The 25805-nt window shown below is 37.3% G+C and overlaps 1 long non-coding RNA gene across 1 annotated transcript in view; it reads left to right on the top strand.

The window, feature by feature from the left end:
* Positions 1-12034: 12034 nt before the first annotated feature.
* LOC146444605 (uncharacterized) overlaps positions 12035-25805 on the top strand; it is a 33969-nt gene continuing 20198 nt past the window's right edge. Inside the window, exon 1 of the long non-coding RNA XR_014851542.1 lies at positions 12035-12524. This is a non-coding gene — a long non-coding RNA (uncharacterized LOC146444605). The remainder of the gene's footprint in view (positions 12525-25805) is intronic.

The following is a 25805-nucleotide window of genomic DNA, read 5'->3' as shown; positions in this document are numbered from 1 at the left end:
CCACAGGAACACAACCTTGGGAGCTGGGTGGAACCTATTTCAGGGTTAAAAAAGAAAACAGAAATGAAATCTCAAGCATCTGTAAAACACACCATATAGAGTAAAACTTGGAGGCAATATGAAGGTTATGGATGAGAGAACAAGGAGGAAATAAGTAAATAGTGTTGACAAATATTTTCAGAAATTATGTAAGCATATCCAGGCATCGGGAAGAAGATTATTTAATGCACTTTTCCTTCAGGTATGTGTGTCAAAAATACCTGAAATACATGGGTTACTAATAATACAGACCGAAATGAGATCTTGAATAAATTAATCCATATAGCAAGGACCTACCTTTACATAATATCTAAAAAGTATACATTCATGATTTGACACTTATCCCTGATATACAGGTAGAGTGCCTACTTTCCTCCTCCCCACAAACACTTGTACATTGTGACATTGTGAATATATTTTAACCATGTTTCCTAAGTTTTGTTATGAGATAATTTGTGACAGTGGCAACTATGGCAAATAAAAAGCTATATTACATATGCTATTCCCTGTGGCATTGTGTCCCCGAGAAGCAGCCGAAAGCCCCAATGCCACACAGAAAGGCAGTTGGCTGTGCCGTGATGTGCGCCGGGCTGCGCCGGAGCTCGGGAGCACACAGGAGCCACACGGGGCTCGGGAGACAGAAACTCAGCAGGAAACGAGGTGGGACGAAGAAACATACTGATGCAGTCTGTGGTCTTCCAGGGAATTTATTAGGATCTTCGGATGAGGGTCCAGGGAAGGTGAAGGGGGACGGTAAACAGGCGAAGGATGGAGGAGCTGAAAGTCCAGAGACTGCGACAGTGAGCATACTGTGGCAGGGGTTTATATGGGACGGGAAAAGGGGAGGAGTTAGCTCCAGAGAGCCAACCCAGGAAAGCCTGATGGGAGGAAGGCAGGGGTACACACCAATAGACTTCTGATAGGGGAGGATGCATAATTCAAAAGAACCAATAACATACAGAGCTAAGGAGAACAAAGGAGAAGCCTCTGGAACGCAAGCCACATAGGGAAAGGGTGGGGAGAGACACACATTGCTACAGTTTCCCCTATGGATTAGAATAAGTTGGCTGATAAGGAATGAAGATGGGTTATTTTTGCATTTTTGACAAAGCTATCCTTTTTCTTGTGCGACTTACTTTAAAGCTGATTTTTTATAATAATATATTGATAAGTCATTTCCCAGATAAAAATTAGGCTGACAGATACATAATTCCTCCAGACCTCATTTTCTTTAGTTCTTAGGGCATGCATATTCTTTTTCTATAAATTCTATAAAGTAACAAGCATTACTTGAAATATCCTTTTGACTAGTTCTGTTGCTTTAGGGTCAATTTCCCTATGCTTTGTTGTACTTGAGATAACATAAAACTTTTGTTGCTTGTTCTTTCTTCCTTCCGGCCCATATTCTTATCTCCCTGTCAAAACTGTTTGAATGCTATGCAGTATATGATTAAAATTTGTCCTTTTTTTCAGTGATGGCTGAAACAAAAAAGTGTAACAATCTATTGAAGACATTTCCATATCTATTACTTTTTTCCTTCTCCTCTTCTGTGTTGTATCTGTACACTTCTCTGTTTATCTATATGCAGAAGTTTTCCTTGTTAATGCTTTTTTTATTAATATACATGAATGAATCTTTCTAGCTTTAGCATCACTTACTTGGTGTACTTCTTCTAACTGATCCTTTACAATATCTTTTAACTTATGCAATCTCTTTCTGATTTCCCAGTCACTGACCAACTCTCAGTGCATTCATTTCAATATTACATTATCTTTATTTCCTAATGACAGTTTGTCTTTACGTAATGATAATTTGTCATTTTGAGTTAATATACCTCATTAGATAAATTCCAGTTCCTTTCCACCTTTTTAACCCACACATTATTTTTCTAGCTATTCTATAAAATACATGTTTTAAGTATTACCTAAAACTGGTAGTTAAAAATAATAGGGTTTATTTATTCAAAAAGTCTTCAAAATGAACACTTAATTTATAATATTCTCATTAGTATTTTAAAGGGATTTCTTTGCATTTAGTTTTATTTTCAAGTACAGAAGCAGCTGTCACTGAAAGAGTGGTTTAGGCATCGCAAAAACTTACCCAGGGAGGTTGTGGAGGCACAGTCTCTAGAAGTGTTCATGAGGTGTCTGGATATGACACTTGGGGTTATGGCTTAGGGGTGATTATGGTGATGCTGGGTTGACAGTTGCACTAGATGATCTTGAAGGTCTCTTCCAACCTTGATGGTTCTGTGATTTTGTGAAGTCTGTGGTTTGAAAAAGGATTGTCAGTTTTCTCATATACCTGACACTTACTCTGCCACTTCTGAAGTTTTAAAAGCCTCATTGTTTTACTATTTCTATTGTAACTTTCACAGAACATTCTTGAGAGAACAAGGACTTAGTATCTCCAAGATTATAGTAGAAAAGAACAATTCCAATATTCTTTCTAAACAAAGACTCTATAAAAGAAAAATGACAAAACAAAACCTGATGTTATTACTTTGTTTTAAACTACATTTCTAAACAGATGGTTCCAAATCAGCATTTTCTACTAAATTACTGGTATGATCATCACATTCTTTTCTCTAAATGTTTCTGTAGCCTTACCTGTGAATTTCCTAAGACACTGGTGGCTGCTCATTTTAGGAGCCTTTTCACATTAATTTCACTCTGTTGTAGAAGAGACACACATTGCTTTTCAATTAACATTAAGGATAATCCCTGATCTCTTCAGTTACACAGGTGGGTTGCAGACTGGACTTATAGGTAAAATACTATGATTTTTCAGGAGAATGTGTAAAAATAATTTTAGTGCCATTTAGGCATTTAATATTAATCACAGGAATAAAAATTCAGTTCATCAAGCTTATTGATACAAAACTTTTGCCATAATCATTCCAGAGAAACTGTATACATAACAGAACAGTTTGTGAGCAGAAAATAACAGTTCCTGCAAGAGTTCCTGAAGACTTAAGGCATTTTTACTGAACAGATATTATGCACACTAAATGAGTAGTGTCCATGGAGCTATCACTTCAACATCAACATGCATACAAATTAATTTTTTTAAACAAAAGAAAATAAAAACATGCTTAAAATCATTGGACCTACTTACTTCTTTTTAAGTGAAACTTTGTTTCTCCTCTTATTTTTCTCCTCACAGCTGTTTCTCAGTATGAGAAAAAAGACTCTTTGAAGTACTAGCAGCACATCTTATATCTGCTGACAAAACCCAGAAGCAATCACACTGACATGGCCACTTGCCTCTTGTTTATTATAAAAGTATCTTTTTAACCTTTCTCATATCCCTGTTTGGAGTAATTTTTCCCCTGGAATTTAAAAAAAAACTATTCATTTTAAAAATAAGTAGAATTTTTCATACTGTCCTGCTCTCCCTCCACTTTTTTGTTATTTTATGTTTCCTTCTCTCCTCGAGGGCTTTATGTCACTGTGTGGCTATACATATAAAGCTTATACATAAAAGCTTATAAGTACACACTGTGTTACTTGATTATTTAATACTCAGGTTCTGCTTTAGAGTAACGTGTTCTGCAGGTATTGACTTTTAAAGCATTGACTTTTAAAGCATACACACCTAAACTGTGAAACATTATGTCTGGTTTAAGCAATGCTCATAATTTATATGAAAAAGAACAAGTGTTACAATGTGTGTATGATATTTTCTCTTTGAAATAATTATTTAAGTAATATGATAAAGAAAAATTATATTAAAATCTTTTGATTTACTTGTTGACAGAACTAGGAAAAACTACAGCAATAATTTGGGCCTAATTAATTATGACATTTTGCCTTTTTCCATGACTGGCTCTAGCCACTGGGGTAAAAGAAACCTGACATGGAAAAGGTTGAATAGGCCAAAGAGAAAGACTGTTTAATTGACTATGTCTCTAATTTATTCAAATAATACATACACATATATTTGTTCTTAGTGAAGTTAAGCAGTTATATTTTGTTATATATAAATTTAAATGCACGGATAATTTTTTTATAGGATCCAGGGCTTCCATAATGTTTTTAGATACTCAGATAATTCCCAAGTCAAGTAATTTTTTAGAGATTACATAGAATCTTTCTTCAGGTTTTTCTTCCCTGAAATTTCTTGAGATCATTTGCATTACTTATTACTGAAATACCCTACTGTGAAATCATGACAAAAGGTGTATGTACAACACAAGAGTTTCATCGAAGCCATCACAATGGTTAGGCACAACAGTTCAAAGAAAATGGTGTCAATTCTTTTCTCTGACTGGAACTCTCCAAAAACCAAAAGATGTAATTCCGTTCCTTGAAGAAACTACCATAGGAGATGGAGTCTTAGAGGGACAAGGTTCAAACCTGAATCTTTAACCTTTCAGGTATATTATTAAGTTTCAGGAAGAACTTCTTCACAGAATTGTTTGTCACGCATTGATATGGGCTGCCCAGGGAGGTGGTGGATTCACCATTCCTGGAAGTGTTCAAGAAATTACTGGACTTGGCACTTAGTGCCATGATATAATTGACAAGGTGGTGGTCAGTCAAGGGTTGGACTTAATCACTGTGGAGGTCTTTTTTGACCTTAACAATTCTATGATTCTATGTTGCCTAATACTGTGTCCAATCCAGTCTTGAAAACCTCTATCAGTAGAAAATCCATGACCTCAAGGTATGAGAACTTGTTCCACTTGACTGTCCTCCTGGTGGAAAAGTCATTCTTGTATCCCATATGAATCCTTGCTGTCACAATGTATGACCATTAGCTCATTCAAGGTCTGACAATCATGGAGTCACAATACTTGGGGTTGGAAGGCACCCCAGGAGCTCCTCTGGTCCAATGCCCCATGTCAAACAGGGTCACATAGAGCAGGATACTCAGCACCATGTCCAGACAGTTTTGATTATCTCCAGTGAGGAAAATTACACAACCTGTCTGTACAACCTGTGCCAAAGGCTAGTCACCATCAGTAAAAAAAGTGCTTTCTGATGTTCAGAGAGAACCTCTTTTCTTTCAGCTCTTGTCTGTTGTCTCTACTCCTGTCACTGGGCACCACCAAAAAAAGCCTGGTTCCATCTTCTTGCACTCTCCTTTCATGGTATAGATATTGATGAGATTCCCCTGGGCTCATTTGGGCAGACTCGATTCAAAAAGAGGTAGTCATTCTGGTGCTCTGTGCTCTCTTCTGCAACTGTAAGAATGAACTGCCCCTGTTCTGAGCATATCTAAATTGTATTCCAGGGTAACAGTCTCAGCTTTCTCAGCCTTTTCTTGTGTGAGAGGTGTTTCACTCCCTTAATGATCTTTGTAGGCCTTTGCTGGACTTAGTCCAGTAATTTCATGTCTTGTGTACTGGGTAGAAAAACCTGGACATAGTACTCCAGGTGCAGCTTCGTCGGTTCTCAACATATGTGAAGGATGACCTCCTTCACCTCTGCTTTTTTTGAGACCCCACCTGGAGCACTGCATCCATCTCAGTGCTTTCCAGCACAAGAGAGACATTGACCTGTTAGTGCATGTCCAGAGAATGTCCAAAAAATTTGTAAGAGTCCTACAAAAGAGGGCCTCTCCTATGAAGACAGGATGACTGTTGGGGTTGTTCATCCTGCAGATTTCAATCCTATTTCACCTACTTATGACAATTCCTAACTTTAGGAGATGTTGTTGATTCTTTTAAATGAGTTTCCAGATCAGGGAATGTGTCAACCATAATGACTAGTTTTAGTGCTCTTTTTTAACAGCACTACCTCTAGTAATTCTTGACAGTAGGAACTGATGTGTGGAATATAAGAGCTTGCTGACAAATTTCAAGGCTCTGAAAGAATTATTTCAATTTGCATTTCTCACCTTCACCAGAAGTATAGATTTCAACACATTGTAAGTATTCAAAAGTATTCCTTTTCCTGTAGCCTTCTCTCTTGAAATGCCAGAGCTATTATCACAGTTCCAAAAAATATTTAACTTAAAATAGGACAATTTTTATTTCAACATATGGAACTGTGGCATCAAATCATGCTTAGAGTTTTTTATAGATCAGGTGCCTAGCACACATAGAAGCCATACCTGCACTTATTTTGATTAATGTAAATTACATTGCAGCTTGTGAAAAACAAAAAATATATTAGTCATTACTAAAATAAGAATTATCACTCTATATTTTACAGAATAATATAAAAATTATGCATGCTATATGTTAATGCTCTAATATTTTCATAGCTTTGAACAAAGACGTTATCTTTCACTAAAATACAAAATTAATGTGCCAGAATCTGCACTCCTTTGCATCATTATGTTTTAAAATTAGTTGTTAAAAATCACTTGACAGGTGTCAGAACCAGTGCTTCAGTCTCTCAAAGTGTATTATTAATTGCACTAGCATAATGATGACATAAAATAGGTAGGAACTTCTGAAAATAATATTTTTTTCTTCTTTGAATCCTTTTGATGTAATTTTCCATTAAACACTGATATTTTACTATTGTATTTCCTTATCAGGTGCTCTAGACTTCTTTCCTGAAGCTGTATGAAGTAGAACATTTCAGAGTTGAAGGATGCAAATAATCAGTCCAGAACTTATCTTAGAGGCTCTAAAAATAAATAAAAAAGAATCACCATAAACATTGCCATTTAAAAAATTTAGAAAAAATACACAGGAGATACAGTTTTGCTATTTTTTCTGAGTTATCTGCCTAAATTTCAAACTTTTGCTCAATGCTATGTGAAACTGAGAAAACAATACCTAAATCTAAAATATTTGAATAATCCAATTTTATGGATTGGCTCATCTATATCTAGTTGGCTATCATTTTATTGAATTCAAACAGAGAAACAGAAATACAGACATCTATATCTAGTTGGCTGCCATTTTATTGAATTCAAACAGAGAAACAGAAATACAGACTGAAATTACAAAACGTCCCCAAAAGAGAATAACTGGATTTCAATGTTATCTCAGTTAAAAGTATATTGAGTGTCCCACATACTAGGAGAGAAGACAGTTTCTAATAAAATCAACACTATTTTCAGCGCTCTAGTAACTTTACCAATTGTTTATTTTGTTCTTAGCTAATTAGAGTAAACCTTTCCCAGAAAGACACACTATATGCTTGAGAAGCCAGATGGCTCCTGAGTACCCAAGAGCTACATAACCCTTACACTGTCTATTAACACCAACTTCTCCTCTTTTGTCTGTCATAGTCAACCCAAAATAAAGTCAGGAATACCGTACAAATTCTGCTAAAGATGTAGTCTTATTGTACTGGATAGGACCCTAATCATTATATATAAAATGTTGAGTTTCTGAACCTTGAACTGTTTCTATATTTCAGCTTAGGATCTGAGAGCGTATATAAAGAAAACCCAAAACAAAAGCTGTATATTGACATACTTGCTCAGAACTTGCCTTTCCAGATTCTAAAATTTTGTATTCTTTACTTGTTGGTGTCTCTGCTTCAGCAGGGCTCATGAAGTTTGCCTCCTGTTAATACATCTTTTCTGTATGGATGAAGACTACCTCCTGAAATGTAAAGTCTATGGGCCCTTCACCTGAATCTGAGAATCTCCAGACATCAGGCCTCACATTTCTGAAAAAATAGTCTGTATTCTAAGTTAAATTCATACAACAACAATAAAATATTTAAATATCTAAGGCTACAACAAGACTTTAAACAACTAAAATCTACTTGGTAAATTGTAAAGGATGGGCAAGCTCAAATGTATCAATACATGGCAACAAAACAAGTTCAAGTTATCAGCTAGTTGCTTTTCTTTAAGCCATTCCAGTGTCACAACTCTTCTCTATCTACCCTGTGAAGAGTTTAGAGGACCTAAATCTTCCTTGCAAATTCCATTTTTAGAGCTCGAATAGCAGCCCCCAAGTATTAAAAAATAATATTCATAGTGTTTAATGTTATTTTGCCTTTATTTATACTGCTAAAGGTGTAGCCCTGAAAAGTTTTTCTGAATACTGGTTTGCTACATTTCTGACTGTCTCTATCCACTTGTGGTCCGGATAGGACTTGAGTTTAATCTACCTCCAAATTGTCCCATTTCTTTTTCCTTTTCCTTTTCCTTTTCATTTCCTCCTTTTTTACTTAATTCTGCAGCGACATAACACATCTATTCATCTGAGCTGAGATCATATAAAATATTCTCTTTAGTGTGTTTGAAGGAAATTACAGGCCTGGAAACCAGTTATTTTTAATAGTGGTAGTGCTCTCTCACTGCATAAGATGATAACACTAAATCAATTACAAATACTCATATATTAGCCCTAAAAGGTATTGATACATGATGAAAATACTATTATTTTGCTTGGCATTAAGAAAAGGAAATTGAAAATTATTATCACCATGGCATGGAAAGCATGCAGGTACTAAAACTGCGTTTATAAAACCAATGTGCTGTAGGAAGACAAATTTTAAAAAGCTCAATCTTCAAATATAAAATATTTTCATAGGATCGTAGAATCATTTAGGTTTGAAAAGATCTTTAAAGTCATTGTATTCAACTGTTAGCACTGTCAAGTCCACCATTAAACCATATCCCTCAGAGCCATTGCTATACATTTTTAAATACCTCCAGAATCCAGAACGGTGATTCCACTCCCAGACTGTTACCGTACTGGACAACCCTTTCAGTGAAGAAATTTTTCCTAATATCTAATTTAAACTTCTAGTGAAGTTTTTCCAACTCAGAATATTCTGTGATTCTGCCACTTAGCTTGAGGCCATTTCTTATTGTCCTATTGCTTGTTAGGGAGAAGAGACAGAGCCCCGCCTCACTAAAACTAACTTTTAGGTAGCTGTAGAGTGATAAAGTGTCTCCTCAGCCTCCTTTTCTCGAGACTAAACAACCCCAGCTCCCTCAGCTGCTCTGCACAAGACTTGTGCTCAAGCCCCTTCACCAGCTCTGTTGTCCTTCCCTGGACTTACTCCAGCTCCTCAGTGTCATTCTTGTGGTGCAGGGTCCAGAACTGGACAGAGCACCTGAGGCATGGTCTCACCAGTGCTGATACAGGGGGACAATTGCTGCCCTGGTCCTGCTGGCCACACTATTGCTGATACAGGCCAGGATTCCCACTGACCTTCTTGGCCACCTGGGCACACGCTGGCTCATGTTCAGCCACTGTCAACCAACATCCCCAGGTCTTTTCCACTGGGCAGCTTTCCAGCCACGCTGCCCCAGTCAGTGTTACATGGTGGTGCTGAGATTCAGGAGCAGGACCCAGCATTTAGCCTTATTGAACCACTGGCCACTCTGAGAAGGGATTCAAAGGAATTTAAAAAAATCAAACCAAACCAAACCAAATTAAGACTACAAAAAGCATTTCACACTGTGCCTAACATAGTCTTTGATCTAGTGTAGCTCCTTCGGTGTTTAATAGCATTTTGTTCTGTGTTTTATTCCTTGCCATTAATTTGCTCTGAACAACCTTTGAAAACCAGACATGATTTCACTTGTGCTACAAATCAATGTCACAGGATTTACAATATTCTTTCTCTTTTTGTCTGTGGAATAAGCAAAAGTGATTACTCCCTTATAAAGAATAGACACACATATATATTAAGATTCTGATATATGAACAAGAATAAAAACATCTCTTCTTTTTATTTTCTGGCTGTACTTATGTATGTACTGTTTTTTAGTTTGCCTCTCTTTTTAGGCAAAGAGAAGAGGCAATTATATTGGATGTGGCTGAGACGGAGTTGCTTTTCCCCAGAGCAACCCTCCTAGTGCTGTTCTGTGGGTTGGTTGCTGGAAAGGTGTTGGTAACACACCGATGTTTTGGCTTCTGCTGAGCAGCGCTGCCACAGCATCAGTGCTGTCTCTGCAACATTCTGTCCCTCATTCATAGGCTGGGGGTAGGCATGATCTTGGGAGGGGACACAACTAGGACAGCTGACCAAATTTATCTTCAAAAGTAATAGAAATGTTACTAACAAAAATGCATATATTAACTCAACCAATGTTGCTGCAAGAAATTTGTTAATAGAATTAATTTTCAATTTTTGGAATTAAAAAGAAAATTTTTGTTTCCTTTTTTTTTTCTCTTTTCCGTTGTTTTTTTGTTTTTTGGTTTTTTTTGTTTTTTTTTTAATTCTGACTAATATTGAACTAAGCATTGACTACTAATTTTAAATTTTCATTCAGATATTAATTAATATTCCAGGACATAATTACAAAGAACATTAACCATCAAAACTGCAGACTTTAAGAATGAATTTGAAATAAAGGCCTCAGAATATTTGTGAGTGCTGGACAAATTCTTCCATGTGCAGTTCTGGAAGCAGGAGATGTTTCACCACTAGTCCTTCATTGGCAACAATCACCTCTGCTGTTTTGGCAGTGGTAGGTACAAAATTTTGTGTCAGTAAAGACAAACTAGGCAGTAATTAGGCAGAAAATCACTGGGACTGACCAAATGGTGATGCATATGGTGGAGATATGAAAAACAAGGATCATTTGTGCTGAGGAAGATGAGTTGTTTAATTTATTAGATACCATCTGGGAGAACAACACGCAGCACTTTCCTCACTCCCATCTCTTCATAACAAGAAGAGCAGCACGCCCAGTTCTCTGGCATGCTCCTCTGAGTACAGTTGTATATATCTCTCTTCCTCCCTCTCTTTTAGAATAGAACCAGCAATTTGACACTACATGTGCAATTGCCCTCTCATTTCAAGTCACAAAATTTCATTGCAAAAAAAATACCATGAGAGATTAGAAGGATTGCTGGCTTGAGACATTTCAGGGGCAGGTGTGGGGGATAGCGAAGGTCAAATCTTGCCCTGGCAAGGTGGTGCACTGTTTCTGACACACCACTCCCCACCCCAGGACTGTATCCCAGCCCTGCAGTGGCTGCCAATCCCTGGCACACCAGAGGCAATTCCCCACACCTGCCCCTGGAGCCACACCCAAGCTCCCTAGCAGACAAATGACTAAAAGTCTCACCTGGGGGAAGGGCCCAGGAAAGCCAAAGGGTATTTAAGGCAGAGAACAAGGTGAGAACATTGTCTTGACCCTACCTCCTTTGCCTTTATATTATCTGGAATACTGCTAGAACTGGGAGCGCTAGCTGTATTTGCTCTTTATCTCTTCTCTCTTTCCTCATCTTCTAATTTCTTTGTCTTAAAGTTTGATTAACGTAAGTTTGAATGGACTTAGAATTTGCTAAGTTAATGCTTTGTGAAATGCTTTATGTTTGCTCTAAAATTTTGCCAAAGTTGCCTGATTTGCCAGTAAAGTTTTTGTTGTTTTAACCTTTTGAGGAATACTTGGTAGATATTTTCTCCTGTGTCTGGTTCAGGGGGCATAAAGGAATCTTAAACCCTTTTAAGAGACTCCTTGAGTGAGCTCTGGGGCCTTACAAATACCAATCAACTTTCAGTCCTAGGATGTGAGTTCTTCCAGACAAAATGGATAATATGAGACTCAGATATTCACATGTGAGGTGTTTCTGAACTTGGCTGACTTTAAGAGGTTAAGAAGTGTTTAAATGATCCACTCTATCAGCAGTAGTGCCGAGGGAATGTTTCAGTAAATGTGGTGGTTTGACCCTGCCTGGATGCCAGGTGTGAACAGATTGAGGTCTATCACTCCTCAGCTGGAAAGAGAAGAAAAGTAACTTGTGGGTTGAGATCAATCATTGCTTATTGTCACAGGCAAAGCAGACTAAAACTTAGAGAAATTAATTTAATTTAGTATTAATCAAATCAGAGTAGGATAATGAAAAATAAAACCAACTGTTAAAATTTTCTTCACCTTTCCTTTCTTCCTGGGCTCAAATTCACTCACTGTTTTCTCTGCCTCCTTCCTCTAACAGCACAGGGAGATGGGAAATGGGGGTTGTAGTCGGTTCATCATGTTTTCTCTCTGCTGCTCCTTCCTCCCGATGGTCTCCCCTTTCTCCATTATGGGGGTGCTCCTCTGGGAGAGACCCCCCCAGTGAGATTCTCCACCATGAGTCCTTCTAATAGGCTGCAGATCTTTATGAATTGCCCCAGCGTGGATCCCTTCCATAGGATACAGTCCTTCAGTAGCAGACTGCTCCAGCATTGGGCCCTTATGAGTCACAAATCCTGCCAGAAAACCTCCTCCAGTATGGGCTTCCCATGGGGTCACAGTGTTCTTAGGGCATCCACTTGTTTTGGGCATGGGGTCTTCCATGGACTGCAGATGGACATCTGCTCCACCATGGTCCTCCACGGGCTGCAGGAGGACAGCCTGACACACCATGCTCTTCACCACGGGCAGAGGGGAATCTCAGCTCTGGAGCCTGGACTGTGTCCACTTTCTCCTTCTTCACTGACTTTTGTGTCTGCAGGTTTATTTGATATATTCTCTCTCCTCTCTCTGGCTGCTTGTGGTGATGCATCTTCCCCCTTCCTTTCTTGGTGGAAGACTCAGGAATCCTACTTAGGCCTTGGCCTGTGTGAAATGGGTTGGGCAGTGAAGAGTCTTGACCATACCAGGAACCCTTGCACGGGTAAGGTTGGAACTGCACTGAGGTGAAGGACAAGAGTGAGTATAATCAGTTGTCTCTGTCAGCCTTGAAACATTCACTATCTGAACTATTGTCTGGGTCAATGGTACCATTGTTGCTAGACAACTGAATCAAACGGCTCATAACCTTGTAAACAGTACACCTCAGTGAAGCCCTTGTAGCCATCCTGGACAGCAGCAGGCTGCAAGCGGATTTCCCCGAGTGGAACATGTTTCAGAGCTCATGAACTCTCAAGTGTGTGAAAATTGGAGGACTGTCACCAGGAGATGACAATGTTGCCTGGGCTGATACCCACCCAGTCTTCAAGGTTCAACCCTCACCCATTGGGAAGCGCAAAGACATTCAATGTATTTCATTGAACTCACAGGGAATTTTTAACAGGTACATTTGTACATCTTTGTGTGTGTGCGTGTATGATTAAACACACTACAGAAAGTATAGCATAAATATTGCACTCTCAGATCTATAATTGTCACTGTTGCATTTACAGTGAATTCTACTAAATCCCTTTATAGTTGTTAAATTAGTAAATTGATTAAGCGATGCTAATGCCTTTAGACATAAACCATTGATAAAGTCTGAAGCTAGATTCACAAGGCTGTCTACTCTGAAACTTATAATTCAACAGAAGGGTCTCCATTTTCCCTTTTCACCCTGGCCATTTTCCATCCTTATCCTTTTAATTCCTGGTTTTTGTGTAATTAATTCTAAATTGATTATAATTTTGCTTCATCCATTGTAGAGTAATGCAGACATCAACAATTTATATGCTTTCCACTAAAGCATCCTTGTTTTGTATTCAAAAGAGAAAAAATTTTAATGCAAATTTAAGGGAAATTTAAATAAACTGTTTCTTCATTGTGTTTATTGAAAAAAGCACCTAAAATATCACTACTGAAAAGCTAATAACCTGTGCAATGTTGGCATCAATTTGTTAAATCTTATATGCTCAGTTAAGCTTGGACTATGTCTGTTAGCATCAATTAAATGGTCTAGGTTGGTTGTTCACAATGTTTTTGTAGCTGAATGTAATTTAAAAAATTTCAGAAAATTTAAGTCCTGATCTAAATTACTCCTGCTTAAATTAAAGGTGTTGCCTGATAATTTATGGATTATGTCAAGAAAACTAAAGCTCAGTTGAATTTAAGTCTCACAAGTGATATCAAGAATATCTTTTACGACTTCATCAATGTTAAAAGGCTGAAAAAAGAAAATGTAGGATGAGTGCAGAAAGGGTTGGGTTTATTTAGAGACAGTGGACTGATAAAGTTGAACTTTGACTCACTCTTTACCAAGGATTGTGTGATTAGTTGAAAGGTTCAGGGAGAAGGAGAACAACCAGCAGAGGATGGAGATTGAGTCATGGTTTACTTGAGGCAACTAGATCTCTACAGTTCCCTGATGCCCTGAAGGAGGCATCAAATAATGCTAAGGGAGCTGCCAGAAATCCTTGTGAGGCAGCTTTCTACCATCTTTCAAAGGTGTTGGATACTAGACAAGATCCAGACACCAGAAGTGTTTATAAGTGTTGAAAACCACCTAATTGACATTCCTAGGAGAGCACTGAATAACATTAATAGCTCTTACAGAACATTTTTCATCTGAAGATCTTAAAGTTCTTTGTATTGGACTAGACAAAGCCCTGAGCTTCTTAGTCTCACATCAGATCTGACCCTGCTTTGAGCAGAAGGTTGTACTCAAGATCTCCTGAGGTCCTTTCCCACCAGAACACGTCTGTGAGCCTATGATTTTAAAAAACACATGGTGGATAGCTTTCATTATTTTGGAACTACCTATGTTTTTTTAAGTGTTTCTGTTCATGTAAATTTCTGATTTTCATTAAAAATACAGTACTGTCACAGGTAATTTAGAGTAACTAAATTGGTAAGAACTGATGGAGGAAAAAGTACAACCAAAACAAGGTGTGACCTGCATTATAAACCTTTGTGAAATCCTGAATGGCATTGATATGAACATAAGAGTGGGAATTCATTAAAAGTAGCCCTTTTGTTTGTAGTAATGCAATTTTCAGATCTCCACTACTTTTGTTTCTCTGCCTTGTATGCTATTGGTTCATTTTGAAATAGGCACTCTGCTGTACCTGAAACCTATTTGTGTGTACTCTCTGCCAATTTTCCCTTCCTCCTCCTGGGACTGGCTTTGAGAGAGACAGTCCCGCCCCCTTCCTTTCCCCTTATAAGCCAGCATCTGTGTCAGAGAGAGGTCTTCCATCTCTGCGCTGGCAGACCCTACCCCGTCCCTGCTTCCCTCCCCTTCTTCTTTCCCTGTAACCTCTCCCCCTACCCCAAATAAACCTCCCTGGCAGAACAGAGATGGAGTTCCAGTTTGTTTCTTTGTCCCACTATTATTTGCTGCTGAATCTCTGTGACTAGGAGGCTGCCGCCACGCCACGGGACCCCGGGGGCCGGGCGCCCCAAATCCAGTGGAATTGCGTGGACCAGGGACCCGTTTCCGGGGGGGAGCCAGCTCGTGCAGCCCTCCCGGACCCTGCCACATCATTTGTTGACCTCTAATTGCTCAGTTCACGTAAATTGAAACAGACCCTTTGACTAGTGAAGCAATGTCCTGTGTGACTTGGATTACTCATGTATGAAGCTGGATAAATTGGATTTCTTTTTCAAAGTTATTTTTGACTTACTATAAAAAGTTCATTAGAAGGCTGGACTATTATGTACAATAATATTTCTATTAAAAATATTTTTTTTCTGGAAAAAGCACTATGGCAGATAAAGATATTGGTTAACTTACAAGGAGCACTTAGCACATAGTTTGGGGGGGATGATATTATTGGGACATTTATACAGTCTAAAGCGCTTTTGCAGAAGATAGAGAATGCTAGTAGAGTGAAATATTCTGCACAGAAGCAAAAGCAAAAGAATAAAATATTTCTTTTTTTAGCAGATAGATAAATGTCAATTTTCAAGTGATATTGGGTAAAAGTTATTATTGAAAATATTTCAGCTTCAGATATGCCCACATCAAATGTCTAAGCTCCTACTATGATCACTGTGAGCTATTAAGCTGACCTACATTATACTTCTGAATCCAGTTAGCTGTGGCAGGAGTCCATTCTTTAAACAATCTTTCCTAAGGCCATTTTAGATGTCCTAATTTACTCCATCTGGCTTCTTACTCCTGCTCCAGAAGATCATAGGTAAACTGGGTCCTCTGCTGTATCTGCAAGCTCCATATGATTGCGTTAAATAACATAAAATGTCTCAGAAAATAACATTCACCATCTGAACTTAGGCAACTGAATCTCCCATTTGAACATTCCAACTCACTCTACACATAGTCTAGTGATTTTAATGGAAATTTAGTCTAAGTGACGTTCTGGTGACTGAAACAAGATGAGGTAAATAACCTGAGACAGATGAGCACAAACAGGGAGCTGATGTACTTGAATTCTGGTCAAGGTTCCACTGGACCTTGCTGTAAAGACTCTATTTTTGTTTCTCTTTCTTTTTGAAGAAGATAGTGATACTTAGCTTCTGTTAGATAGCACGCTCAGATCTTCAGACGAAAAATGTTGAATAAGAATTATTAAAATTATTCATTCCTTCCCTAGGGATGCTAAGTAATGACAAATTCTTCTATTTCCAATGTTGTTACCAGCTATAGTCACTACTGGAAAGAAAAATGTAGGCTTTCTTTATATCAGTTATTTAAAAGGAATTGTTTCAAAATTTCAGGTTACAGTGCTTATACTTTGACTTTGGTGTCTACAAGATAAACCAAACCAGGCAACACTTGCTCAAAATGCTGTGACATCAGTAACCATCGGAGTTTTCCGTAAAGCTATCACCAGTCTGTTAGTTTCTTACCTGCACAAGGTCCTATTTTATTCCTGCTATCTCATTTTAGGGATATTTCTGCTTGGTAGTCTAAAGTAGCATGAGAACCAAAAGAGAAATGTACATTTTGATATGTCAGAATGTAAGTATGCCTGTGAAAACATGCATGCACACACACAGTTTTTTTCTAAAAATTATAATAATTTTTTTTCTTTCTAACTGAACAAAGTAGGTATCTGAGAATAATAATTGAAGAATAAAATGTGCTATCAAATAAATTTTGCTTACAGCAGAGAAGCAACATACAACTTGTAAATTTATTTTATCTCTCTGGAGCTTAATTTTTATTTCTATTCATAAACATATTTCATGGAAGAGGACAAATTATCATTTTACTGTAATTCAATCTACCCTTCTATATCTATGTTGGTGCTGGTTTCTGTGTCATTCAAAAAAATCTGGTAAGGTACTTTGAATGTATTGTAAAATACATCAGAAGTAAAGGCCAAATAATTTTATATGCCACTTCACTGCTGTGTTTATTCTGATAATGAGATAGCAGTTGAAAGATGGGAAGTCTCTTCCTGCTCATGTTTTGCTAATTAAGAATCAAATATTAAGCTAGATATTTTAGATATAAATTCAGACAAGTACATGTGTTATGAACAATAATGTTCTTACCCATGTAAAATTGTCTCCTTTTCTTATATGCTCAGTTTCTTACATTTTCTGCCCTCTTTCTTTTGTCCTTATAACTCATTGGTTCCTTATTTAAGTTTAGCTTTTCAGCATACACTTCAGGGGTTGGGTTGGGATTTTTTTCTTCCCTCTCTTCAAATGCCTGAAGTCTTTTTAAGGTAAATCCTCTTAGTTCAGCATTGCTATGGTAGTTGAAGGCATGACAAGTCTTTAATTACAGCTGTCTCCATTGTACCTCTTACATATGTTTTTAATTTCTCAGGCATTTCCCTTTTAATGCCATTTAGTTATTCCATTATTGCTGCTAATTTTACTCATTTGAGAAGCCATTAGGAAATGCTAAGCTAATTAAATAAGATGGATTTCAGTGGTAAAGAAGATTTATTTTTTCATTGCGAGGGAAGAAGAAAAGAGGAAGATTAAATAAATTAATCTGCGTATTTGTAACATTGTTGAAGGAACAGTACTGAATATATATTGATGAAACATATTACTTCCTAGTGAAGAGAATAGTGGCCTGATACTCACAAATGAGATTTTGATTTGTTTGCTGGACTACCTTAGGCAAGGTACCCCACCTTACTATGTGTCTTTCTTCTTGTGTGTTAAATCAATGTAGTTTCAATGGCTCAACAGTTTTAGTTGTTTTTAGCTAAATTGTGTTAGTTTTTCAAAATGGAATTTAATTTTTACAGAGAATACCAATGCACCTACTTAGATCATGCATTCTGGTAATTTGTTTGGATACTGATAGGTACCTGCATTTACATCTGGATTTGACCACTGGAGGAAATTCAGCTTCAACAAACAAAAGCAGAGCTATTTTTTCAGTATTGAAGTTTAATAAAGTTCATGAAGTCTAAGATTCCCATTATATGACAAAGCATTCAACAAAATTATTTTTCTCACTGCCTGTTTTATAGGTGATGGCTGGTAACATTGCATACAAGAAATATGGATGCATGAAGCATCCTCTGCATCTCTGGAATCGTGGAGAAATTATAAAATGGAGTGAAAAGGGAATTGAATTAGCATTTTAAACATTGAACTAAAATGATCTAAAAGTTTGTGTATTATTCCTTGAAAAAACATCAAAGTAAATTCTACAAGTTTTGCATTTGGGTCTTCTGCAACCTGTGAATGTTCACATAAATCTGTTTAAAATAAGTTCTCTGTAGCTGTAGGGACTTTACAAATAGCAAACCAGTTTCAGAAACCTGTTCTTCCATCTCTGGAAAGATGTTTGATAAAGATTTTTAGGAGGAAAAAACCAACAAATTGAGTAGTGATGTAAATAAATGATGTGCAAAAAAAAAGCACTCTTTAAAGATACTTAAAACAAATAAGAACTTGTGTATGTTTCTAATCAGAAATTATGGTAGCTGAACACTTTCAACTTCAATAATTCTATCTAGCTTTGTACTGTCAAGTTGACAACCAGTGCTCACACTAAATATGTTATTAGCAGGGGTTTTGCAAGCTTTCTTCTTCAAATTAAATGCAATTACCTTGAGATCTCCTCTTAATACATGTTGAATTCCCAGTAGAACTTCAACAAACAGTAGACAAATTTCAAATCAATGCAGTCAATTGCTTTGCTTAAAAAACATCAAGAGAGCCAGCTTGTCTATATATTTAATAGAAGGTCATGCAATTAGTTGAAGGGGAAATAGGTAGGTGGAAATACGAGCATGAAGAAACCTCTCCAGAAGCAAAGTTTTTAATAAATTATTTACTTCTATTGGTTGTGGCATTGGTGACAACACTAGAACAAAATGAAACCATAAAACTGTCTACTACTGATGGGTATAAAACTTTCAAGCACACACTCATCTGTTTTGTCATTAGTAAGATTTCAAGTCAGGGTATGAAAAGGTTAGGAAAAGGGATTTGCTTCAGAAACCTTAATGTGATCATTATTTTCATATAAATTCTGATACCATCTTTACTTGCATGAACTTTTCTCATTGCACCCATGATGAGGATAAAATTCCATTAAAAAGTATCTCCTCAGTTCTCTTGTTTTCCCAGTGTTAAATAAGTTGCTGTAGATTTTATTTACCTTATGCCAATCTAGAGCTGTTTTAAATTCAAAATTATTATTTCACAGATAATAAAAGTTTCTCTTTTCCTTTTATTACAACAGTATGGGAATACGCCGGTAATTTGGCAGCATATATTGCGGCTATATCACTGTGAAAGAGGTATTACTTCCCTGATTTTATGAAGAGTGAAGACAAAGCCAATAGCGTTATCTTCAACTGCCCAATTTTAAAAAGCTATGATGTTTTTTCAGACCATTTTGTATGCAGCATTCTCTATATTCAAAGTTCATTGACTCAGCACTTCTACCAAGTGGACTATTGCTTTTTCATTAGCACCCCATAAAACAAAAATTATTAGAAAGCCCCAAAAGATTGTTTGCATTACAGTGATGATATTATAACAAGGAACTAGTCATAAAAAGCCTTAGGTAACCATGTATCATTTAACCCACATTTAAGGTGCCAAAGTGAAGAACAGCAAAATTCTCCTCACTCATTGCTAACCCATAAGGCAGACAGAGCATTCATCTGAAAAAGAACAACCTAGAAAACCTAGATTTCCTTAGATCATTTCAGACAGTGTAATTTCCCCACAACAATCCTGTAGCTTTGCAAGTTTTAGATGTGGTATACAAATTGAGTTTATATATCAAATGTCACTGTTTAAAGAGAAGAACATGTAACATTATGATCAAGTTAGGGGTCATTTAAATTAACTGAATGTATGCAAGTTCATAACACCACATGTGAGGTGCTGACTATGACCACATGAGTATTGAGAGGTGCTGAAATACTTATGTCACTGGGAGGTTGCTCTCTATCGTTTGTGAAAATCATAATAATTGGGGGGCGGGGTGGGGAAAGAGGTTATCAATGTTAATTTCAAGGAGAGATAAAGAAAGATTCAGGGATGTATAGGCCAGACAGCCTCTCTTCAGACACTGGGAAAATTACAGAGCAAAGTCCTCTTTAAAACTGTTCCAAACACATGAAGAGCAAGAAGGTGATGTTTTGCAACCAGCATGAATTTACCAAGGACATATCATGGCAACATTCTGATTGTATTCTGTGGTGTGCTGACTGGTCTTGTTTGTAATAGCATAACGGAGGGTGATGTTTATCCTGACTTTAGAAATGTTTGTCATTCTCTCCTACAACAACTGTATTACCAGGGCTCTGACCACACTAAAAAAACCTAAGGAACCTGATCAGCATCACCTGGGGCTTCCCACCCACCCACACCCTACCCATGAGCACAGGACCTCTATTTAAGCTCAGTCCTGGGTTTGACTTCCCTGTCTGAAATATGTTGGAAGAATATCAGCTGCTAACATCCTCTATCCATAAACCCTATTGAAAAAGAGCTTAAGCTGTGGCTTGCCTCTTAGCCATAATAGTCTGCCTGATGATCACTGGATTTGTTTCTCACTCTGTGGATAGACTTCTTGGTTTGACTTTAGGTCAGTCTCTTCACCATAAACTTGCTTGATGATTTAGACTACTGGCTGGACATTGTATGCTATATTATATTTCCTGGCTGTCCTTGAACTGTTGATAGAACCTATTCCTGTCACTGTTCTGTTTGTCTGCTGCTGGCATTGTGGCCTCTTGGTGAAGTCATTGCCTGGCAATGTGTGTGAGGTAGTCATGAAAATGAAATCTCATTATTCACAGTTAATGATTAGAGTATATGGGAGTGTGAGAATCTCTATTCCAGCAAGGTTATCTGATCAGAAATCTCATAACTGGGAGGATGAAAAAATGGCCAACTCTAAACATACAGAGATCTAAATGTGAGCAAATTAACAAGGAGACAGTGACAAGAAACAAACCTTGCTAGTCACACTAATTGATGGGCTGTCAAGAAACCACAGGTAAAATGTGGCAAAATTCCTGACACCCAATTAAGCAAGAGGCAATCTGTAGGATTATACATGTTTGTGGGAAGGAAGGATAGGGAAGTGAGAAAGGAGGAACAAAGAGGTGCTACAGACAGCAAAAGCTATTAAAAACCACAGGTGATATGTAAAACAGGGACAGCCAGTATGCTTGTCTGGCTGAGCTCTCTGCCTGATTGCTGCAGTTTGTCCTGTCTTATTAAACATCCTCATAACTGTGTCAAACTGTCCTGTGTGTGTGTTTGACTCTGCAAAGATTCAGTGCAAACTACTGGAGGGACTAGCATGAGAGGGTGTTCAGCTGCTTGAGTTAGAAAAGGGCTGTGGTTCCCTTGGACTTTTGTGTGATCTACTGCAGCCCATGGGATGTCAACATCAGCAACTGGAGACAGCAGGAACAATTAACCTCCAGTCACTGAGACAGGAATGGTTTGTGTCTGAAAAGCAGCTATTGGGGTGGCTGGAGTGAACGAGACAGGTAAGGGGCTCAGCACCAACCACTGGAGCAGGGCTGAATGACCAGAGGCCATGTGTCCAGTGCTGCCGGCTGGGACCAAGTGTCTGTATCTTCACCAAACCACATGTGTGTGTGTATTTGCCATCAAATTTTAAGTCTGATGTGCTCGTGAGCATGTAGACCTCAGCTCAAGGTTGGAGGATTTGTTGGGTGGAGGATCTGTGCTGATTTTCAAGGGGACCAGTCAATGTGGGGTGCCTGTGTGAGTGCTGTATGTTTGCAATGAACATCCAGCTGCACCAGCCAGAGAATATCTGGAATGAGGCATTGGTAAAAGAGGGCAGGATCTAGTCAGGGCTGTCAGGCCTCTGCCAGGCCAAAAGGAGGAGAGGATATGGCTGTCCAGCTTTAGGTCTGGTGTGAGTCCTGTGTGTGGCTGCTGGTGAAGACTGAGCCTTGTTTGTGGATGCCTGTGTAACCAGCCTTGTAAGAGTCCCCTCTGTGTGTCTGGGTCATGGGCTCAGCTTTGCTACTGGTTTAACCTGTAAGTGGAAAGGCAGCAGCTGCATCCTTCAGCCTGAGCAGAGAGCCCAAGTCCTGTGGGCACAAGGCAAATCGTTATTTAATGAAGAGTAGTATTAATTTGGTGCTAAACCCATGTCACTGAGCTAAACATCAAAATATGCCAAAAGAGACAGCATTGTTTGCAGAACTGGACTAGATGACCTCAAAATTGGTTCTTTCAAATCCAAGCAATGCTGTGATTTGGCAACTGAGTGTAATACAGCAAAAATTTTGATGTAAAGGAGGCCTTTACTTTACAAGCAACCAACAGTGCAGCTGAAACCTGAAATTCCTCTATAGATTTTAACATGAACACTTAAGGTCTTTTCATATCTGTAACTGGAGCTGCAGTATTTGTAAAGGATGTTCTGTAGGAACGTTGTTCACGTGAATTGATTAATTGCAACTTATGTCACAGCATTACCTTAGAAATGTTGGGCAAAGATGTTCAAATTTAGCAGTTCAGAGGATGCTTTCTAATTTAAAAGGAACAAATGCATATAATAACCAGAAATACACATATTACACCAAAGCTGTGTATTCATGGAAACACTTCAAGTGAGCTTGTAAAAGCTTCTTTGCACTGCCATAGTCATTAATGCCAAAAATTACAGAATGAAAAAGTTCACTAATGGAGCTTTGCAGGCAGGTGTTTTAGTGTTAATGCACCAGGGTAAAACACAGCTTCTAGTTATAACAGAGTATCTTAAAATTACTGTTTAGTTAACCAAAGAGCTTATATGAGTGTATATATATATAGCATCTTCATTTTGCTTCCTCATAACAGTAATGTAAACCACATTCAACAGCTGCTTGCTGCCCATTTTATTAAAGAGTTCACAGTGAGTTTGATAATTTTTTCTTAATGAGTAAGTAATTAGTTCCACTACCAGTAAAAACAACTTCTGAAATATTTTTTTCACAGATGAGAGTATAGTATAAGACAAAATTACACAATAATTAATATATAACCAAGAAATATAACCATATTAATCTTATATTAATCCCTATATGCCAGAGATTGTAGAGAATTATGGTCTCTAAAAATGACAGGTACTCAATTTAGAGAATACAAAGTATGTACAGTCTTTTGTGTGAAAACATAAAGCTATGCTATTCATAGGAATTATTCTTTTCTTTGCATCTGCTCAGAGTCCAATTGAATAGAGTAATTCTAAATGAGTACATTCCTGCAGTAGCATCATTAAAAGGCCTTTTTATTCCTCCTCATATAAATCTTAGAAAAACAAGAGAAATTTAAATAGTTTGATGGAAATATAAGATTGATCAAGCAGTAGAGCAAGCTGACCAGAGACATTGTGCACTAGACTCTGTCCTTGGAAGTTTCCAAGACACAACTTCAAAAATTCTGAGCTGCCTTATTTAATTTTAGACTTGATCTTGTTTTGAGCAGGGGGTTAGAATAGAGATCTAAGATCTCTGAATTACTCAATAATGGTATGATACTATGAAGTCTTTACTATGTTATAAACACTTTCCCCCCTAAATGCACCAGCTTGTCACATGACCACAATTTTGGAGAGGGTCTTAAGTTTTTAAGTGAAATATTGAAATATAGATGAATATTTATAATATGCCCCTGTGCATAGAAACTGCATCTCTGAGATGAACACAGCAGTATAAGATAGAACTATGACAATATAAAAAAAAATCTTTAACTTCTATGCATCAAGAAAAATCTGTCCTTTTTTCGTGTGTTAACATCAGATTGATTCATTTGATTCTACTATGCTCTTTAATTGTAATCTACATAGTCTAATGAAATAACTATTATTCATCCAAAACTATTTTTTGTAAGAAAAAGAAAGTGCATAAGATAAAAGATTACTATTTAGGGAAAGGTCTCCTTAAAATTTTACACATGCATTTGTTTTACTCTTTTAAATATCTTTTACATATATTGGGTATCTACATTTTGAAAATGTTGAAACACCTTGCCACTAAGGCTCTGTCCTTCAGTCAGTATTACCTTACCTTTGATGATTTATTGTAGTCTTGGTGTCTCAGTGTCATGCTGGTTTCACACACAAAAGGTACGTCACTGACCTTCGTTCCTATTCTAAGATCCTTTACAGCAAAAACCCATGATTGTGGCATCTGTAAGTAGTAAATCTATTAATTAGGATATAACTGGTATTGGGTGGCCTTAAATCCAAATGAAAACATGCATTTAGACTTGTCAGAATCACTAGCAGAGGATAAATTCTCTGTAACTGTGACAGCATAGCTGAACACAAAAAAAATATTTTGCAAAAGTATATCTGAGCACTCTGACCACCAGTGGGTCAAATATATGTGTAACTGAACTTAAGGGGCATATAAAAATGTGTGAACAGTGACCCACAGAGCAATTTCAAGATATAGAAAAAAAGGAAAAAATAAACACAATGGGCTGCAAAAAGGCAGGACATCCTGCTGAGCACACCAGAAGGATGACTGGCAAGACTGAAAAACAGATTAATCAGCATCAGGAGCAGGGCATGAGGGAAGGGTGAGTGGACAACACAAGAACACGAGGTGTAAGTAGAGAAAACTGGGGAAGAAAGAGATTATATACTTTAGAACTCACTTCTTTTGTGCTTTTTAGCATCACCTCTGCTGCAACATATACCCACAGCTAATTTAGAAGTGTTAAGACCTAACAGGCTTTTATGTGCAGCGATAAATAGTGACAATGATTAAGAATTAGCCATTAGCACAAAATGTGTTGTTAATAAATGGCTTTGTTCTTAAAGTTTTTAACTGAACTAAATTTTTTTGGTCTTCTGAAAAGTCTTGTCACAGAGATACCTATTTCCAAACTGGAATGTGTGTGTATATATATACACTCACACGCACACACACAACCCTTTTTCAGCTTCATCATATAATTCCCTACACAGGTTATCAAGTTGTCATTGACACTAATTTTTCCTTCAATGTATCAAAATTACTATGATGATAGGTTTTATACCAGACAGCAGCACAAAATGAAGCATAAAAGGGTCCTCTCTGCTTTGAAGGATGTGCACTGCCTATGCCAGAGCCTGCTCTTGTAGGCTCAGTTTGTACACAGCAAAAGAAGTGTTGTATGTTCCATAAAAAGAAGTTCCATAAAAGAAGTTAGTATGTTCCATAGTCTAAAGACTTTTCTTAAAATGCAGGGTAGACAAAGCTTGCATTTTTAAGAGACACACAGGCTAGACATCCTGCATTAGTATAATTCTCAGTATACAGATAAATAGGGGAAGCAATTTTTTTTAATACTCTTTAAAAGTAGCTAATCCTTTAATAGGTGTAATTTTGAAATGTATTAATTTATTTTTGTACAGCACTACAGCCGTTATAAAGACTTCTGCTTTCCTGGTTGAAAAGTCTGTGATATTTCTGCACTTATTTCATTACTCTCTTGTGTTCTCCTGAGTTTATATGCAATTGGATCATGTAGAGATAACCCCAAATCACAGGAGTCAATACCTTGCTAAACTGTTACAATTTTGTCGGAAATACATTGTTTACATAGATTCTGAGAATAAAGCGATGTCACACAAAAACACGTGCAAGAGGAGTCCTTGGAGATTTAGGAGTTTAATTTCTCTGCAACAGACAAATTAAAAACTAGCAAAAAAAAAAAAAAATCAGAGCTCAGAGTTCTGTCTTCTGGACTGCTACAAAAAAAAATCTGAAAATTCTAAAATAAATTCTAAAAAATTCTAAAATTCTAGAAACAGTGTAATTAGACACCTTTTTTTAAATTCAAGCATCTAATTTTGGATTTAGCTCAT

The sequence above is a fragment of the Lichenostomus cassidix genome, chromosome 1, assembly GCF_008360975.1.
Source record: "Lichenostomus cassidix isolate B80296 chromosome 1, HeHo_3.0, whole genome shotgun sequence".
Classification (NCBI taxonomy): domain Eukaryota; kingdom Metazoa; phylum Chordata; class Aves; order Passeriformes; family Meliphagidae; genus Lichenostomus; species Lichenostomus cassidix.
This window is presented reverse-complemented; position numbering and strand designations above follow the sequence as displayed.